The sequence below is a fragment of the Ochotona princeps genome, chromosome 26 (assembly GCF_030435755.1).
Source record: "Ochotona princeps isolate mOchPri1 chromosome 26, mOchPri1.hap1, whole genome shotgun sequence".
NCBI lineage: Eukaryota > Metazoa > Chordata > Mammalia > Lagomorpha > Ochotonidae > Ochotona > Ochotona princeps.
Genome location: NC_080857.1, coordinates 25,125,555 through 25,146,649, shown reverse-complemented (window position 1 = coordinate 25,146,649; position 21,095 = coordinate 25,125,555).

Genomic DNA, 21,095 nt, shown 5'->3' with positions numbered 1-21,095 from the left:
CTTTGGGCCGTCCTCGATTGCTTCTCCAGGCCACAAGCAGGGAGCTGGATGGGAAGTGAAACAGCTAGGATACAAACTGGCACCCATATGGGATCCTAGTGCCTGCAAGGTGAGGACTTTGGCCACTAGGCTATATTGTGCCAAGCTCACAAGCTTATTTCTATTACAGAGAGAGAAGTAACAACAGAGAGAGAGAAAGAGAGAGAGAAAAATCATCCACCTGGTGATTCACCCTCAAAATAGCTGCAATGGTCAGAGCTGGGCCAATTTGAAGCCAGGAGCTTCTTCTGACTTTCCCACTTTTTCCCCTTGGAGCAAGGATCCAAGGAGTTAGATCATCAGTTGCTGCTTTCCCAAGCAATTAGAAGCAAACTGGATCAGAAGTGGAGTAGCCAGGACTTGAATTGGCACTCCTATAGAATATCAGCACTATAGGCAGAGACTTAAACCACTATGCCACAATCATGGCCTCCTAAACTTATCTTTTAGCACCATTTTCCGTGAATCTATTTGAAGTACCTTTCTGTTTCCGATGGCCCGCTGTGATGGGTTCACCTCAGCATTCCACAGGAACCTCACACCCAGTCTGTCCCAGACAAAGTTCACTAGCTTTTGGTAAAAAATATTCATAATAAAAGTTTGCCTCTCCCCGTGTTCCCCAACTTGAGTCACAGCACGGTCATTCAACCTGAGGTCAGTTTGAACATTCCCTTCTCTAGAAAAACGAAAGCGTCCTGACTCACTTTCTTGCTATTTATTTTCCCCAAATTCCCCCAGGAAATCTTGAAAATGCACCGTTTGTACCCTTCCCTTACTTGAAAACGTCTTACGACCCTCCATAGCTTCTGGGAGAATGACGAGGCTGATGTGCCAGTCACAACCTGACGTGAACGTCCTACCCGTGCTGGCATCTCTTAGTCGGTTCCATGTCCAAACACAGCTGGGCTGGTCACGATGACTTGTCATGACGGCTGAGAAGCAAGGGCAGCGGCCTCCTGAGTAGGAGACAAAGGACAGTACGTGAGTCTGTCAGAAAGCTGGTAGAAAATGCAGCTTAAAAAGAAGTCCATATTGATGCAAAAATTGTTTGAAGTTAGAGAGGTGCCAGTACTGTGAAGCTGTGGCATGCAGTGCTGGCATCCGCTATGGGAGCCGGTTCAAGTCTTGGCTGCCCCACTTCTGATCCAGCTCCCTGCTAATGCACCAGGAGTGCAAAGGGAGACAGCCCAAGTGGGAGATCTGGGCCCCTGCACCCATGTGGGAGATCTGAATGAATCTTCCAGCTGCTGGCTTTGGTCTGGTCCATCACCAGTCCTTGTGACCGCCTGGGAGGGAAATAGCAGGTTTCCCTTTCTTTTGTGTAACTCTGACTTTCAAATAAACAAATAACCAGAGGAGTGAAGAGAGAGATTCCATGCACTGGTTCACTTTGCAAATGCCTACCAGGACTGCCGCTAGGTCTAAGCCTGGGGCTGAGAGCTCAGTCCAAGTCTCCCACATGGGTGCTAGGAACCCAGCTGTTTGAACCATCACCTGCTGCCTCCTGGGGTCTGCATTAGCAGGAAGCTGGAATTGGGAGCCAGAGCTGGGAATTTAATTCAGGTACTCCAAACTAGAGTGTCTCTCAATCAGTAGGCTAAATAGACACTTCAACATTGTTGATTAACATGTAGTACTTTCACACTGGTAGAGTACAGCATAGTATTTCAACATATAGACACAGCTAAAAGTGATCAAATTGGTCAATCAGACTTCCCATTTTGTTATTTTTTGTCATCGAAGTTGACCTCCGCTGCTCTTATGGTACTAACATACAATGAATTATTGTGAGCTGTAGTCATGCCACTGTGATGTGGAACTCAAGAACTGGTTACTTCGGTCTGTTCGGGGAACTCCTATTCAGCCTCCTACTACTCCCTGTGCAGTCTCTAGCAACCCCAGTCTATTCCAAGTCCAAGTGCTTTGTGAAGCCCCTCGAAAGCCCCCCTCTGGGGTCCTAACGCACAAGCCCTCCTGGATCCGGGCTTCCTCCTTGCGCTTTCCACTCAGCATCCTGCTCCATTCTGGACTCTTCCAGAGCCGGGGCTCTGGCCAAGTTGTCTTCTTGGCTTAGGCTCTTCTTCCTTCTTCCTCGCTTGTCACTGGATCCTGGGGATTCTGTTGAGATGTTCCGTGCAGTTGGATGTAAGACTGTTTGCTTGGGAGTGAAGGCAGCACAGATCATATCTTAGCCTGGGGTTCCTTAGAAAGCAATGCTCAGCTCTTCTGAGAGTGTGGGGGAAGCCAGTGGATGAAATCATGAGGCAAGCAAGGACAGGACCAGTGGGATGAGTACAGACACAAGAGAGGCAGAGAAGTCCCATGACAGGTGGCCAGGCCACGTGAGACTCAGTCCAAGTTCAAAGTCCAGAAACTAGGGAAGTTGGTGAGAATCCAAGAGGCCGCTAGCTCTGGAGGCCAAAGGTTGGAGAGCCTGGAGTTCTGATTAAAGGGGTAGGAGAATGGGAGTGTGTTCTAGTTACAGGAGAGGGAGGGAGGGAGAGCAAGAGAGACTTTCTGTTCCTCACTTTGGTTCTCTGCAGGGTCCAGCTGATAAGGAGGGGCCTGCCTGTACTGAGGGTGGACCTCAGTCTATGCTGTGTTGGGAAGCACCCTCCTAGACACACTTGAGAACAATATTCTATCAGTTTTCTAGGTAAATCATTGATCCGGCCAAGTTGGCACCTAGAAACACGCACTGCAGGAAGTAAGGTGAGGCCTGCCGGTCAACCTTGGCTCTGCTCCACCACGAGCTCTAGAGACACAGCTGGTTACAGGCGGCTGGGAGAAGCCATCACCCTGTAGAATAGCATGTGGGAAGGAGGACCAAGGAAATGCACCTGCCTGCCTCTCCCGTCTAGTGATCTGCCTCACACCGGGCTCATCATGTTCCCAATGAGCCGGAGTCTGTGCTTCAGACATTTTATCCATGTCTGTGAGTGGATGGATGATGTAGGTGATCAGGGCTTGGTGTGTGGGTCATTATACATATTCCAGGAGATCCCATTTGTATTGAAAGCTAAGTGAAGACAGTAGAGAGTAGAGGGCAAAAAAATCAGGCTTTGGTATTAAGGAGGAACATGCATCTTTACAGAACGTGTGTTTGCCAGCACGGCCTTAGACAATGCCTCCAGCTCTCCAGGGGCTATTGGATTAGTCAGGGTTTATTTATTGCAGCTAAGGAGGAAAGCAGAAGACTTATTTTGGCTCAAGGTTTGAAGGCTCGTTCAGGTGGCCCGTTAGGCTGGGGTCTGATAGAGAACGGCATTGGTGGGACCTGAGCCATGTGTTTCCTCCACCCTCCACACAGTCTCCCCTTTCAAAGTCTCGTGATGCAGTCAGGGCCACTGCCCTGGCAACCTCATCCGAACCAGTCTCCTCCCAAAGGCCCCTTTACTCCATCACCCACAAATCCACTCACCACTAACCAAGAACTTGGGTGTTGAAAAATCTGCCTGAATCTAGGGAGCCATAGCCTGTTCAAACCATAGCAGTTGCAAACTTGATTTCCTATAAAGGCCCTAGGTTAGCCTGATGAAGCGCTCCGACCTGCCTAGAAAGGGGAGAGAGAATGCAGGGCTCCCAGTCTGGAGCCTTGCCTGCAGTAGACTGAGTGAGTCAGTGGGGGTAGGTCAAGGGGGAGCCCAGAGAAAGCAGTTCATGTCCACACTGACTGTGGGAGGGAGAGTCTAGGCCCCAGCATCCGGGCCTCCTGATGCAGGACTGTCCAATACACTGCTGCCTTTCCCCTCTGCATGGACAAGCATAATACATTCTAGGTTGCAGGGGAACATATTAATTTTTCCTCCTACTATTTGCTCCTCTTGTTTTTAGTAATTGACTTTGATTCGTGTTTGAGATTCACCCTCCCTCAATAGAAGATCACATAGTTTTAAAAAATAATTTTATTAAAAATTTTCAGTGTGATAACTATACATCTTATAGGGTATAGTGAAATATTTCAAGACATGCACACAGTGTAGGCTGAACGAACAGTCAACCAGCCTTTCTATTTCGTTTTCTTTGCTTTGTGTGTGGAGCCCATCCATTCTACTTTTGCAGTTCTTGCCACAGATTATAATCCATTATTGGGAAGTGCAGTCACCCCCTGGTGCTGTGGGAACACTGCCACTTGGTACTTCTATCTGACAATGTTTTGGCACCTGTCATTCAACCTCCTACTACCTCCTTTCTGCTCATCCAGGTGGGCCACCCAGGCTGATGATCCTGGTAATAAAACCTTAGGAGGAATTTTACATATTTCACTCTCTGCAGACCCTTTATCCAGGGTAAGGAGGAGAGAAGGAGATACGGCTGAGTACGGACTGCTGAGCTGGCGGCCTGGACTGCTGGCTGCATTCTCCCCAGGAAGCTGTGTGACCTTGCCTGCCCCGGTCTGAGTGGCTGGGCGCTCTCAGATTGCCATCTGGAGAGGTGTGCAAACATCCATTTTGACAGCTGGATTCCCTACGCCATCAAACCTTCCCATCTTGCTTGCCTCTCCCCTCTGTCTCTCATTTGAATTCCTTCTCCTATGAAGACAAGAACATGTTCCGCTCATCTCCACTGGCACCCCACACATTCCTATCAGGAGGACGGATGCCTGCTTTTGATCTGATTGTGAGGAAGTAAGTGGGTGTTCTGGTTGTGTAATTTGATCACTGTGAGCCTGATGCCTCAGAGACAGCTTTGCAAGGTCAGCGTCAGGTTCTAGATTCTGGAAAACTGAGCAGCCTCTGGACCTTTTCCGGGAGCAGCCACCTGCTGCCCATGGAAGCCATAAACCCTTCTCCCCCTTGTGCTTGGAGGGCCATTTGGTTTGCTGTCACTTCCTCCTCTCACAGTTGTTGATGCACTCTTTCAACAGTTATTTTTCAAACACTGGACTTACAAGGAGAAGAAAGAGGAGATGAACAATAACAAGGTGAAAATGTAAGAGGGACAGAAATCAGTGTTTGGGAGGGGGTCTGAAAGTTCCGGACAGAGGGGTCAGGGTTGTGATTACTGACCAATGGCTTAGAAAAATGAGGAAAGTTGAACAGGCACCCGACAAGGGCGCCTGTGCGCAAGGGGCAGCCCATACAAAGGCAGGAGTGGACCTGGAAGGCTGAGGAGGCAGCAAATGATGGGCAGTAAGAGATGAGGTCAAAGGGAATGAAAAGTCAGGCCACTTGAGTATACAGGGGGAAAACTGGGGCCCTGGAGGACTCCAAGCAGCGTGCTGAGACGTCATGCACATTTGGCTGCCAAGCTGATGGACCACACAGGTAATGGGAAGCTCTGGGAGGCCGACGGGAACTGATGGTGGCCTGGGCGGAAGTAGGGGCTGACTAGACAGGATTTGCAGACACTGGATGGGAACAGAAGCTTGAAGGATGTCCCTGAGGTTTGGTTTCTTTGGTTGTAGTGTGTCTCAGAACTGATGTGATACCTCCATTTATGCTGTCATGAGGACTATGAGGGCATTTGAAAAAAGTTGGTGGGTAATGGGATTAAAAGAACAGGGGCTATTCTTGTGGCCTAGCTAGTTAAGAGGCTGCTTGTGAAGTTGAAATCCCAGCTCATTTGCCTCATATCTAGTTTCTTGCTAATGTGCCTGGGAAAGCAATGGAGGATGACCCAGGAACTTAGACTCCTGCCAGCTATGTGGGAGACTAGGGCAGAGTTCCCAGCTCCTAGCTTCGGGACTGGTCCATTCCAATTATTTTGGTCAATTGGGGAATGAACCAGTGGCTGAAAGATTTATCTAAATCTATATTTATATATCATATAAAGTTTAATACAATAAAATATTCCTTGGGTTGGGTATTTGGCTTGGTGGTGAAACTACCGCTTGGAATACTTGCATATCCTGTTGGAATGCATGGGTTTGAGTGATGGCTCTACTTCCAATTCCAGATTCTTACTAATATGTACACTGGAAGGCAGCAGATGATAAGTCAAATATTTGGGTCTCTGCCACCCATAGGGGAGCCTTAGGTTGATTTCCTAGCTTCTTACTTTGGCCGTGTTCAGCCCTGCCTGTTGAGGACACCTAGAGAGTGATTCAGCAAATGGGAGATATGCATCTCAAATATATTAATTAATTGCTTTGAAGGTGGATATTTTGGTGCAAAGAATTTGAAATTTTTGCATATAAGGAGTTTTCAAAAAGTTTATGAAAAATGTTATGATAAAACTATTATTGAATTTAAAAAACCCTTTATATACACATCAGAGATAGAGAAAGAGCTCTTCCCTCTGTTGGCTCACTCCCCAGATAGCCACAACAGATGAGGCTGGGCCAGTCCGAGTCCAGGAGCCAGGAGCTGGGCCTGGGGATGGCCAGCCATCTTCTGCAGCTTTCCCAGGATCATTAGCAGGAAGTTGGGTTGGAAATGAAATAGCTGGGACTTGAACGGGCATTCATCCAGGATGTTGATGTCGCAGGGGCAACTTAACCTGAGCCACAATGCCTGCCCTAAGATTTTTTTAAATGTTTGCAACAGGATAAATCTGCCCTTCTGTGAGCTTTCTGAAGTCCCATTGCATGTGTAGCCTGGGCCGTTATGTGACTGTCCCTTCCTTCTGGTGTGCTGTGGTCTTCCCCAAGGTTGGTCCTTCATTGTCTCCAAGAAGAAGACTGTGTAAGACACTCAAAGTACCCAGGCAGCTCTCATCTAAAAACCCCCAAGCCGGACTGAGACCCGGGAGAGCCAGGCAGGCAGGATGACCTGGGAAGGAAAGCTCTGGGGGTAGTGCCAGCAGAGCAGCCCTCGAGGGGTCTGGAGGTCAAAGGCAGTCAGGGCTCTGGGCTGATGGACTGGGTCTGGGCAGGCACGTTACTGGTCTTGCCTGGAGTAGCAGAGCACAGCCTTCCAGAGATCAATGATAGTGGCAATGACCAAGAAGACCACTTGAGTGTGCAGCGTGGGGGAAGGAGGTGCATCGGGGCATGCAACACTAAGCAGGGCCAGGGACAGGGGCTCTGAAGATAAGCAGAAATCGTTACCCATAATCCTGGAGGAAGCTGAGGGCACGAGAGCCTGCAGGGTGGCCGCAGAGGTGGTGGTAGCGCTGCTGCTGATGGGGAAATGGACCTCAGGGACAGGGCTGAAGCGACTTGGTTCGGCAGCACTACAGGATACTGTGGTTTGTTATTGGTGTCTGCAGAGAGAGAGCTTTGCTCATCACCGGTCTCCCCAGTCTGACTCCTCTTTAAGAAGTTACAGTGAGGTTCTTTCTGGTCCAGGACTGTCCTTTATTGGTCGTCACCTTTGCATGGTCATTTGCTGAGATGCCACACTGACTCGTGTCCCCAGCTGGCCCTGGCTGTCAGCACAGCACAGCTGGCTCCCCATTTCCAAGTCTGTAGACGGACGGTGGCGCATGCCCAGTCCTCTGTGCCCCCGTGTGCACAGATGCGATGTGATTGCATGCAGACTTTCTGCCTGCGTGGCTCCTACCAATTTGGCTTTGTTTATTTAGTTTTTGAGATCTATTGTCTCTTGGTCACAAAAGGAATACATATCCATTGTAGTGTGCAATTGGCTTTCTACAGCTTGGTTTGAAATTTGCATTCGCTCCAAGTGCCCATCTGGGTGATCTGGGAGATGCCCTTGGGGGCAAGCTCTCCTGGAATGCAAATGTGGCCTGAGCGGCCTCTGCTGGTGGCTGCCAGGGTTCGGGGGACACGAGTATTTGCAGCTGAGGGCTGGCTGTCCCCTGCCAGCTACTCTTGGTGTTCCAGGATCCTGTTCCCTTGTTTGTTTTGTTTTGTTTTTTAATCTTCCTTGTCCTTTGAAGCACGCTTTTTTAAGATTTTTTTTAATTTATTTTATTACAAAGTCAGATATACAGAGAGGAGGAGAGACAGAGAGGAAGATCCTCCGTCCGATGTCTCACTCCCCAAGTGAGCCACAACGGCCGGTGCTGTGCTGATCCGAAGCCGGGAACCAGGAACCAGGAACCTCCTCCCACGCGGGTGCAGGGTCCCAATGCATTGGGCCGTCCTCGACCGCTTCCCAGGCCACAAGCAGGGAGCTGGATGGGAAGCGGAGCTGCGGGGTCTAGAACCGGCGCCCATATGGGATCCCGGGGCACCCAAGGCGAGGACTTTAGCCACTAGGCCATGCAGCCGGGCCCTGAAGCACGCTTTTAATAACAACTGGAATAAAAAGGCATGCACTTACTAGAAAACCTGGTCTTCCTGAGGCTACTTAATTGCTCCCTGCTCTCCACTTGACTAGCTCATGGGTAACATGGAAGATTAAGTCATTTTTGTGAGATTTTGCAGTTCATTCGTTGACTTTATTGAGTTCACTCTGGCTAGGCAGAGATATTACACTTCTATTATTCGGCCAAAGTAGGAAGAGTTAGGGAGCTGGCAAAATCTACTGCATGCTACGCAGCTTCTCCTCCTGCACTTGTTACATACACCATATACATGACATGTCCTCAGCAGTGTCAGGGTGGGACCGACATGTGGCCTGCAGGTTAAGTCTGTGATGCTGGTATCCTGTGTAAGCACCAGGTCCCCATATGAATATCTGCTTGAGTCCTTCTGCTTGGATTCTGATTCAGCTCTTTGCTAATGAGCATGGGGAAGAAGCAGAAGATGAGCTAAACTCTTGGGCCCCTGAACCTGTGTGGGAGACCCAGAGGAAGCTTCTGGCTCCTGGCTTTGGCCTGGCCCAGCCCCAGCTGTTGTGGCCATTTGGGAAGTAAACCAGAGGTTGGAAGATTTCTCTCTCTCTCTCAAATAAAATAAGATTTTAAAAAAATATTAGTAATAATGAAATTCTTTCCAGACATCTGCAGGAAAGCAGCCCCCTTCTTGATTCCCCTGTCATGTTTTAGAATATTTGTTTTGATTTGAAAGGCAGAGTTACAGAGTGAAGGAGAGGCAGAGAGGGAGCGCCTTCCATCTGCTGAGCCACTCTCCAAATGGCTTGAACGGCTGAAGCAGAACTGACCTGAAGACAGAAGCCAGAGCTTCCCACTGGGGTACAGGGACCCAACGCCTTGGGACACCCTCTGTTGTTTCCCCAGGCACATTAGCAGGGAGCCGAATTGGAAGTGGAGCAACCAGGACTTGAACCGATACTCATATGGGAAGCTGGCGCCATAGGCAGAGGCTTAGCCTACTGTGCTGCAGTGTTGGTCCAGTTCTCCTGTCATTTGAAGAAACCAGGACTTATAGAGGTGATATAGCCCAGGAGTTTGAGTCTGGCCACCAGAATTGCTGTGACTTGGGATAAGTCCTTAAATTGCAATTTGAGAACAAATTGAATCGCTGACTTGCGAAGAGCAGAGGTGCTGGTTTCTTGCCTAGGTTACTTTTCTCAGCTTGTTCTCACATTCTCCTCTTAAACAGCCCAGCCTGCCGATTGCACAGGGACTGACAGACAGCTGGGTGCAGGGTAGTGTCAGCCCTAATAGGGGAGTCACAGGAACAGGTAGATCTATGAATTAAACACCTTTTACTTCCTTTGCTGCAAAAATATCAGACAAACGATGAACACAAATTGGCTGGCGGGTCATTAACTGTCGCCAGCTCTTTCCTGTTCTTGCCACTGCCCCACTCCCATACAGAAGCTCATTTACTGCCACGTTCAGCATGCACTGTGCACCTTTTCCAGGCAGTCTGGTCTCAACTAAGCACGTGAGGTGAGGTTGGCTCCGTGGAGAAGGGGATACTGGGTTCTGCTGCGGCTAGTGGACTCATTTAGAGCCTTCCCACACAGTGGCTTTCACCTCACCGCCTGGAGCCTGTGCCCGCGGATGCTGCTGTGCCCTGGCGCCAAACAGACTTGCCTCTGCAAGCCTCTCCATGTGACAGTTTCCTGTGGACCAACCTAATAAGGATTATTAGCTCCATTTTGCAAACGAAGCATTGGAGGCTCAAAGAGGCCATATATGGATATATCCATATATATATATATATATATATATATATATATATTTTTTTTTTCCTAGTAAGTGGGGGACTTAGGATTCCTAACCAGGGTGGAGTGGCTCCAAATCTCACCCTTACTTTAGCTTTTAAAAATCTGTGGAACATTTAGTGACATGAAGAAACATATCTACATTCTATCTCATTTGCCATCAATGCCTTCCTTCAATTTTTTTTTGATTTTTTTTTTAGAATTTTTTTTGTTTTTCTCTATGATTGGAGCATGCCCACTCATATATCCCAGTGTTCAAAAAAATTTTGTTGCCTTCCTTCGGTTTCTTCCCTTTCTCCCCGCTTGCACCCTCCCGACTGTGGGATGTGTCAGCCACGCACGGCACCCATCCGTCTGTAGGTCTGGCACTCAGGTCCTTCCATTTCCTTGTACCTTCCAACATGCGACTGTGGCACACTGCATTTCTAACTTCTACTTAATTGGCATCAGACTGTGGTTTATTTCATTTTTTTCCTTCTGTGCCTTGATTTTTGACCCATCTTTAATGTCTTCAGTACTTATCCTTGTTGCTGTGCATGATTCTAGCTCACTTACATCTGCTGGGTGGCACTGTTCTATGCAATAAACTACGATTCATTTATCCATTCTCTGATTGACGTGCATTCTGGTTATTTCCAATTTTCCAGTATTACAAACTGAATTTCAATGAACATTCTTATCTGTGTCCCTGGATATACATTTGAGGTTTTTATCTAGCAATGCGGTTTCTGGGTCACACAGCGTGAACAGCTTCGACTTCACTGGTTACTTTTGAAGCATATAGCCAAGTGGCCACAAATACACACTCGTGTTAGCCAGAGACTTTTCTTTATAAATGCGTGAGTTTTTGGGAGGGTGTTTTTGTTTGCTTGTTTCTAAAGATTTATTTATTTTTATTGAAAAAGTAGAGTTACAGAGACGGAAGGAAAGAGAGAGAGAGACCTTGCAACTGCTGATTCACTCCTCAAATGGCCTCAGTGGCTGGACTTGAGCATAAAAGCCAGGAGCTAGGAGTGTCTTGTGGGTCTTCCACATGAGCACAGGGGCCCAAGGATTGGGGCCATCCTCCTCTGCTTTCCCAGGCCATACGCAAGGAGCTGGATCAGAAGTGGAGCAGCTGGGACTAGAACTGGTGCCCATGTGGGATGCTGGCGCCGCAGGCAGGGGCTTAAGCTGATATGCCACTATGCCGGCCCTAAAGAGATTTCTTTTTCTCTGTGTGTTTCTCAGTTCCTTGTGAAGGTTTTTTGCTGATTGGATGATATAAAGTGTCATATTGCTGGTGTCTTCCCTGTTTCATAATTCAGAAGCAGAGATGTCATAACCCATGGAGTTGGTCCCTGTGTGCGTTTTCTTAGGAGAGAGAAGGAGAAATCTTGGACATGCGTTTTGTTGAATGGTCAGGTGGCCTTGCCCTGTTCCGTGGACAGCTTCATGGGCAGTGTTGTTCCTGCCCATCATGTTTCCTGCACTTGAAGAATTTCCCAAACTATGTGTTCTGCCTAGGTCAAAACCAGAGACTCACTCTGCCAACCACCCCCTCAGGGAGCACACCGCAGGCAGGGATTATAATCTGTGCTTCAGACACACCCCCACAAAGTGCATGCACATGAGGGATGGGGCGCTGTGTGTGAGCGAGGAGAGCCCTAGGCATCCTGGGCATAGTAGGCATTCAGTGGGTGCTTGTGAATAAATGAACTGAACTCATCTATCACAGAGTTGTTCGGGAAGAACATACTCCTGCCTGAGTTCAAAAACAGTTTTCCATACTTTTTCATTCAACAGTGACAGATTTCACTGTTTTATGCCTCTTAGAATCTGAAGCCATATCTGAAGCCTGCTTTTCTTGGGGGTACTGTAAGCTTTTCCAAGGTCTATTTTAGTGCACTGCAATGCCTGTTCTTTGGGCTTCTATCTTCCTAGTCAAGACATTCCCTGGATCCCAGGGACCAAATGACAACCTTGGTGGCCACACGGGACAGGATTGTAGCCGGGGTGCTGCCCAGTCTGGAGCTGCTCCTCCCTTCACTCGTGGCCTGGCTGCTACAGCCCTCCCTCGGAGGGACTCTCAACCCTGTGTTTGCGGTGAGTTATGCAGCCAGGATCTCCTTAGCTCCTCGGAGCGGGGAAAGACTCGAGGCCAAATGGCCTCAATAAATCTGTCCAGTGCCTGGTTGGTGTCTCCAGCCACGACACCATCCTGTGTCCATCCATTTGTTTCAGCTCAGCTAGCTTGTCTTGCTTCCTTTCCTGTAAATCCTCCATCTGCATTCCTCTAGGCCAATACTCTAGAGCCATTTTTTTCCATTTTTTTAAAAATAAATAAAGGTCAAACATAGTTGTTTTGTGGCCTAGTCTTCCCCCAACCATCTTGAAGATTGTCATTTTGGCTTGTCTCTTTCTTTCCCTGCTGTCATCTCGCACTCAGTTCCTCTCCACTCATATTATCCTATTTTCATTTTATTTCAAAGGAAGAGGGGGAGAGAGGCAGAGAAATCTCCACTCACTGGTTCACTCTCCACATACCTGCCACAGCGGCAGCTGGGTTAGGCCAGCTTAGGCTGAAGCCAGGAACCTGGAACTCCCCTGAGTCTATCACACTGGGTGGCAGCAACCCAAGGACTTGAAGCATCACCTGCTCTCTCCCTGGGGTGCACGTAGAAGGAAGCTGGAATTGGGAACAGCTCCAGGAATCAAAACTAAACATGTTAGTGTGGATGCAGGAACCCTAAGTGGCACTTCACTGCTGTGCCAAACGCTTGCTCCTTACTAAAGCTTAAGGTCCAGAGTAGAGAATTAAGATGATTTCCTGCGTCCCAGAACAGCTGGGCTGGAAGAGCCAGCTCTGATTCCTTCTCTTAGGTCCACTCATAGCATTAAAGCTGGGTATTGGAACAAGCTCAATGAACAAAAGAGAACTTTAGGGGAGAGGTACCACGAGAGGCAGAGAGATACAGCTGAACCTATTGATGCTGTAGTTTTCCCTTTGATATCCTTTGATATCCTTTCTGACATAATGGACACAGTATCTGCTTGTGGAATTATCTAAGCCTGTCTGAATCCCAGTCACTGCATCTCCTGTTAATGGGCGAGTTACCTAACTTCTCTAAAATTCAGTTTCCTGGTTTGTGAAACAGCCCTTGTGGGATTGTCCTATAGCTCAGAGATAACATCTGCAAATTGCTTCAAGAGCAGGCACTGCCCTAACTAAAGCAAGGTCACGGCCGGACTTACAGTACTCCCTAAACAAGGTCATGGCTGGACTTACAGTTACTCCCGAAGCAAGGTCACGGCTGGACTTACAGTACTCCCTAAGCAAGGTCACGGCTGGACTTACAGTTACTCCCTAAGCAAGGTCACGGCCGGACTTACAGTACTCCCTAAGCAAGATCACAGCCAGACTTACAGTACTCACGAAGCAAGGTCACGGCCAGACTTACAGTACTCCTGAAGCAAGGTCACGGCCGGACTTACAGTACTCCCGAAGCAAGGTCACGGCTGGACTTACAGTACTCCCTAAGCAAGGTCAAGGCTGGACTTACAGTACTCCCTGTTGTTGCTCATTCTTCTGTCCTACCCACCTGTGCACATGTGCACACACCCACACCGCCACCACTAACCACATCACACCACACCCTTTCAAGAACACAGAAACACTCAGCACTGTTAACACTCCACACACCATGCACTGTACCCAGAGAAATGAAGTTCAGATGGTTGCAGCTTGCTCAAGTGAGACAGCCCGCTTCCTCTGTGGCCTCAGGGATGACGTGCGGTGAGCTGCAGTCTCTTCACAGACACAACTTCATCTTCACCGTCCTGATCAACAATGCTGGTTGGAAAGCTCCTTGCTGCCTGCCAAATCCCAAGTGACGATGGTTTCCAGTCCTGGGTCTTGTAGTGACCTGTGACTATCCTCCTGCCAAAGCCAGCACCAATCAGCTAACACTAGAGTAGAAACTCCAGCACCAATCAAAGTCATTCAAAACAACTTATGAAGCCAACAGGGCCAATTGAAAAATGGCTCAAAACAAGTTACTTTCCCCAGTAACAAATCCTCCTTTCCCCAGGCAGAACCCAAACCCACGTCTCCCGATTTGTGAATCTATTCTGTACCTGATAAAATCTGTCTTTGCTCTGTCTTAATCTTGTTTGTGATTGCTTGGTTTACATGCAGAACACACACACACATACCACACTCCACATACAATCCCAGGTGCACACACAATGCAACACACATATGTATCCAATAGTATGTATCCAATAGTATGTGCCTTTGAGGACATTCAAGCCAAAGCAGGCAAGGGTTCTGACGAGGCACGTGATTCCTGAAGGCTGGAGATGAAGATTGCTCTGCATTGGTTTCATGAAAATGACACCAGATCAGTCATTGTTAAGGCCAAGAAAAAAAAAAAAAAAAGAAATCAGGAAGGGATTGATTCGTAGGTTAGAAATTCTTTGAATTCTAATAAACTTTTGGCACTCGCACTGTTGGTTGGGCATAAAGAAACCCCGGGGAGCCGGTCGTGCGGGGCTGGGGAAGAGCGTGAATTGCCTCTGGGGCAGCGTGATGGCGTCTAACGCATCTGTTCCCACGACTGCACTCCGTTTTCCATTTCACTCTGAGATGCACTAAACAGAAGAGGAGGCCTTTGGGTTTTCCCCACTGCAAGGGATGATTTAAGCCTAAATAATCATAAAAAGCCACTGCTTTTATTGGATTTTTATTTTATAAGTTGATGGAAACATTTCATATACACATTAGGTTTTGTAACCCAATCTCGGTACTTGCTCGGTCCCGGAGGGGCTGTTTGTCTACCAGGGAGTTCCCTGGCATTTGCATTATTCCTGTGTGGCGGACGGAGAAAACACCGGAGTAGCATTTCTATTGGAAGGAATCCATATTTCACGCCCTTGTGTGAAATGTGTGTGTGTGTGTGTGTGTGTGTGTGTGTGTGTGTGTGTCCTGTGCAGTGTGCACGCTTGCAGGCTGGCTTCTAGGTTGACTGTTTGATCATGGAAGAGGCCTTGGTGAGGGTAAGTTGGAACCCTGGCATGTGCCATACGAGGAAACTTCCGCCCAGACAGGTGAAGCGCCTCATTCGAGGTCAGAGGAATCTAGTGGGAGTGACCAGGCTACAATTCAGGCTCCCCAACTCAAGGTTAATTTTCTCCTTGCTACACCACATTTCCTCCCAAATAAGATAATGTATGTGAAATCACTTTGAAAACTGGAGTCCATTACGCAAGTGTTGGGTGTGGAGGGGGAGAAGCGGTGGGCATGACTGGGTCAGGTCTCTTAAGAGCCGAGTAAAGCAGACGCATGTCTTTCGAGTAACGAGCTGTGTTTCTCATTGGGTTCCTGGGTATGGCCTCCAGAAAATGAACATTGAAGGGACAAAGTCAAACTCATGGGAAAATGGGATTAAAAGACACATTTATCTTGGTGCAAGCATCTTGGAAAGGCATGCCTTATAGGGTTCTTCCGAAAGCGTGTGAAAGAGGAAATATTTGTTATGAAAAAAAAATCCACATGGATTTCATGAGGCTTTTGAAGAATTCTCACAGGCATGGATGTCAGAAACTTTTGCATCAAAATAAAACTTTTTTTTCAAAGTAATTTTGTCCATTTTAAAAATGCATGTATCAGCCATCTGTACCCATAAGTTCCATATCCATAAATTCAACAACTATGGATTGGAGATGTTTTAAAAAGTTACGTGATACACAGATTCCCTTCCTTCCCTTGCCATTATTCCTTTAACAATACCGTGTAACTACTCTTGACACAGCATTTACATCGTGTGGATAATCTAAATAATCCAGAGATTTTAAAGTTATGGGGGAATGTGCATAGGTTTGATGCAAATCCTCTGCCACTGTATTTAAGGGGCTTGAGTGTATGCGGGTTTTGGTATCTGGATTCAATCCGCCAGGGTTACCAAGGGACTTTCCCCCTTTCTTCTCACCCTCCCTGTCTTCCTCCCTCTAGTGTCCAACTTTAGTCACTGCAGGTAGGACAACAGGCTGCATATGTATACTATACAAAATATTTGCTAAAATTATTTGGCCCATTTCTTTTTTTAAAGATTAATTTGGTTTTATTGGAAAATCAGATATACAGAGAGGAGTAGAGATAGAGAGGAAACTCTTACATCTGTTGATTCACTCCCCCAAGAGGCCGCAGCGGCCGGAGTTGCACTGGTCAGAAGCCAGGAAACAGGAGTTTCTTCTGGGTCTCCTACGCAGGTGCAGGGTCCTAAGGCTTTGGGCTGTCCTCAACTGCTTTCCCAGGCCACAGGCAGGGAGCTGGATGGGAAGCAGGGCCTCCAAGATTAGAACCGGTGCCCATATGGGATCCTGATGCATGCAAGGCAAGGAATTTAGCTGCTAGGCTACTGCACTGGGCCCGGCCCATTTCTTGATATCAGCCACTGTTTTTGAGAGAGAATTGGGAAATCACATCAACAGGGATAATTGGCTATTATGGAGAAGTGGGTATTGTTAAGAAGAGACTTCAAATGGTTTTGTGAGTGGAATGTTAATATATTCATAGTTTTGTTTATTAAATTGTTTTTAATAAGCTTGAACCCATGTAAAAAGTCCTTATAACTAATTGGCATGTTTTAATTACAAAATGATACAATTTTCAAGGGTAACAGGCCTATTACACTAATACATGATTCATCAAAAATAATTATTACTTTGCTTGGAATACTGTCAATTACAAAATATTATTGCAGATTACTTGAGGGATTGAAATTTTGCTTAGGTATCATTAATACGTTAACCTACTAAACCATATAGTAGTTATGAATAGTTGTAATTAGTCTTATGTTGTCCTGTTTGATATGGATTTGAAATTTATTTTTTAAACCCCATTTTCCAAAGAAGTTTTTGAAGTGCCCTTGTTTTTGAACAGATTCCAGCCCTTATGTCATTCCTATGTTCCTCAATAGACACGTCTAACTTTACAGTATCTCAATCAGTACCCTTGGTAATTTGTACAAGATCATTACAACATCCACAATTTATTGGTAGGACATGCTTTAGTGAGCCTGTCCAAATGTTCTGTATCAGTGTGTAAGATCTGAAGCCAATTTCCTGATCTTAAAAAATCCATTTTAGGGGACTGTCTAGGGCTCTGAGGTGTTGACATCCCATTTGGGCACTGGTTCATGTCCCATCTATTCCACTTCCCATCCAGCTCCCTGCTTATGGCCTGGGACAGCAGTAGAGGACAACCCAAAGCCTTGGGACCCTGCACCCATGTGGGAGACCAGGAAGAAGCTCCTGGCACCTGGCTTCAGACTGATGCAGTTCCCTGACATTGTTGCCATTTGGGGAGTGAACTAGTGGATGGAAGATCTGACTCTGTCTCTCTCTGTAAATCTGCCTTGCCAATAAAAAATAGATCAATCTTAAAGATCCTTTCCAAAGTCTGACTGAGGCTTGCTCTGTATTGCCAGCCCCTTGCAGTCTGTGACCAACAGGTGCAAGTGTGCAGTGACATGGAAAACCTCTCTGTCTCCCTCCCAAACCCGCCCTCCTACCTTCATCTTCCCACACTCCTCCCAGTCTCAACACACACACACACACACTGCGCCTGCACACAGCCACACACAGTGCATGCACTTTCTGAAGCCCCCTGGGGAAAGGCCTGGCCAGGCCTTCGAGGTGGGCGTGGACTGGAGATGGACAGCAGCACTCTGCAAGTGAGTGCTCTGTGGATCAGTACGCATCGTGCGCACTTCCAGAGCACAGAGGGATGGAAGTGAAGACGCGCATAGAAATGTGCACAATGTTAAACAGAAAGCAAACCCTAACAGTTCAGATGTGGCCCAAACAATTGCCTGCCACGAGTTTGCAAGGCTGTTTTCACTGCCAGGTGAATGCAGTGGTCGGGCGGGTGCTGTCTGGGTGTGTCTGGAGGGGCTGCGTGGGATGCGAAGTGTCGGGTGTTGAGATGGTCAGTGTGTTCACTGCTTGCACTTCTCCTTGGCACTTGCTTCCTTGCCTCTGGCGACAGAGCTCCTTGCCTGCTTGCGGGGTGGGAGTGCTTGTGGGTCAGAGACATGGGGAGGGAAGTGAGTGAGTCCAGGCGAGAAGCAGGACAGCCACCCGAGAAGGAACATTCCGATGCTACAGCCCCCGGGGCTCAGTCGCGCTAGGATCTTTTGGCAGTTCAGACTTTTTTTCTTCCCCTCTGTGACATATCATGGTACCTTGAATACAGTTTCTGTTACTTGCAACTGGAAGAACCATGCATAACACACAAATGACCCCAGGGCTTGGGTATGACAGTGCATTAGCGCAGCAGTTACAACGGACAGAATGCCATCTTCAACTGGCTGGGACCTAACAGCTGGCAACGTTGGGGACCCACCCTCATTTCCGGCCCCCATGCTCCCCTGGACTAGGATCCTGTCTTAGCTCCCACTCTCAGCCCTGACCTTTCTCACTTAGGTTTTATTCTCAGGCTGGCGCTCCATGCGTAGGCCAACTGTCCCCCGCCTCGCACCCCCCCCCACCAGAGGGACTTCCAGAAGGCGAGGATGATCTACCTTCCTCAGGACTCACCTGGCCCCCACAGTGAGCCAAGTCTGGAGGCCTACGGGTGTCTGTTAGACTGGCAGAACGGAGACCCCTCCTGACCTCTGGGACACTGACAGCCCCAACTCCCCAGGGACGAGAGGGTACAGGGTTGTAACCATGCAGAGAACAGGAAGTGGCTGCTCACGTGGCAGAAGTGCCCTTGGCAGCTGCTCTAAGTGCAGTAGTCCCCTGGCCTGCATTGCAACTCCCGAGAACCCCAGAGCAATGGCCTCTTAAAGCAGAGTAGGGCTGGCAAAGAGGAGAACTGGGTGACCCACCCGGTTAGCTGACCTCACGGGACTTGGTGTGCGCCAGGGGTGTCCATCTGGTCACCTAGGATGCACACACCTGCCTGTGTGTATGTGTGTGTAGGGGGCAGGGTGACTTGTCCTGGTTCCCCCTCTTTCTTTGTTTAACTTAAGGAGCCTCTCTTTCTTGCTTGTCTCGACTAGTGTGCACAAACAAGGACTGGGGAGTCATGGATGCCTGCGCTGGGAGCCTTTCACAGAGGCACAGGTGTGTGGTGGCTCCAGGTGCCACCTGGGATTTAACGACGGGCGAAGGGTCAGGTGGAAAGAACCGGCTGCTCATTAATTCCAAGGATCTGCGAGTACATTGCTCACCCTGGCTGCACAGCATGGAGTGTTGGTTAATTCCAGGAAATCTAATTACTGAAATTCCTAGTCCACAGAGCTCCTTCCTCCCAGGCTAGCATCGGAAGTGCCTGGAAATCTCCTCTGGGGAGCCAGGATGTCGCGAGGCACTGCCACTCATCCTCTCTCCTCCTCCGGCCGCCCGTGATGGGGGAGAAAGGGAAAGAAGAGGTTTCCAGAGAAGGCTGGGAATTTGCAGAGATGGAGGGGACAAAGCAGGTCATTCCATCTCCTTGATCTGAGGGACTTTGCCCCGGGGGGGGGGGGTGGGGAGGGGGATTCAAAAGCAGAAAGGGACCTGGAGACTGGTCTAGTTAGCTGTGGAAGGTCTTGGCAGGCCATAAATCCGTGCCTGCTGAGGAAAACTGTTTACTTATAGAACCAAACCAAGCAAGGCGAGCCTTAATAGACTAAAGCTGCTTGGCTGCTTCCCTTTCCACATTTGGTTCTGTTCTTGAAATACTGATGGGAGGCACTTGGGATGCTCCCAACTCCTTCCCGACCCAGAAGAGGAGGTGCCTTGACTCTCAGTGGAAAAGGCGAAGGGGGTGGAGGAGGCGCGAGTTAGTCCCAGGTTCCAGGTGCTCGCAAGGGGCTTCCGAGGCCCTTTCAAAGAATTTTCAGAAAATTGATGGAAAATGTGGATTATGAAAAAAAAAAAAAAGAATCCTGTGCATCAATTTTTTTTGTACCAAAAGAAACCTATCATTTTCCACAAATATCATTTTCCTTTTTTTTCTATTCATTTATTCATTAATTACATTGTATTACATGACACAATTTCATAGGTACTGGGATTCTCCCCCTTTCACCCCAAACCCTTCCCCCATGGTGAGTTCCTTCACCTTGATGCATAACCACAGCTCAAGTTCCATTGAGATTCCCTAATTAAGAGCTCACACCATACAGAGTCCAGCATCCCACTTGTCCAGTCAAGTTCAACGGCCTCTTAGGGAGGCCCTCTCAGGTTTGAGGGCAGAGCCAGCAGAGCATCACCCCGATCAATTAGAAGCTCCAACATATCATCAGCAACAATCCACGTATGATGAGGCTGGTGCAGAGTCCACTGATTGACATAGTCCGTCTTAGAGTTTCCCCTTGTCCAGTTTTTCACTGCCAACATATAGCTAAGGTGGTTGATTGATCTACTCCATCTTCCATCTTTTCTTGGTTAATATTTTGATTCCTCCATTTTGTTCAGGGGAATCCCCAAAGAAACTTTGAGGTGTTCCCAGTCCAGGCTCCTACATGCACTACTAGTAAGCACAGTGCCCGCCACAGTCCATCACTCCGATCAGCTGGTGGTTGTAATCCCTGGGTTGAGTAAATGTTTGAGAGGCAGAGAGATGGACAGGTTGGCAGAGTTCGCATCCGTTGGTTCACTCCCCAAATAACTGTCACTGGCTATAGCCAGGCCAGGCCAGAGCTGGGGGCCAGGAGTATAACCCAGGTCTCCCATGTGGGTGGCGGGGACCCAACCTCTTGCTCCATCACCTGCCGCCTGCATCAGCAGGAAGCTGGGATGGGGAGCCAGACTCTCCGCTATAGGGTTCTGTCATCCCAACCCACACCTTAACTACCAGGCCAAATCGTCTGCACTTGTAAGATCTTTGTGACATATTCCCACACCTATAAAATGGTCCTCAGAGGTCTTCAGGGAAACTGGCATCAGCTGGAGATGCCAAATGGAGCCGAAGGTATGGTTCTTGCTTTTCCAGGATGCCTAGTAAAGAAACAAAAACAAACCACATCTCCAAACCCTGGAAGTGTTTTTATTAACTGTGGCTTGAGAAGCAGACAATGAACACTGCCTGGGTTTCCGTTCCAGGACTTGGGCCTGTGGAACAAGCAGTCATGTTTGCAAAGAACGGCTGACCTGGGC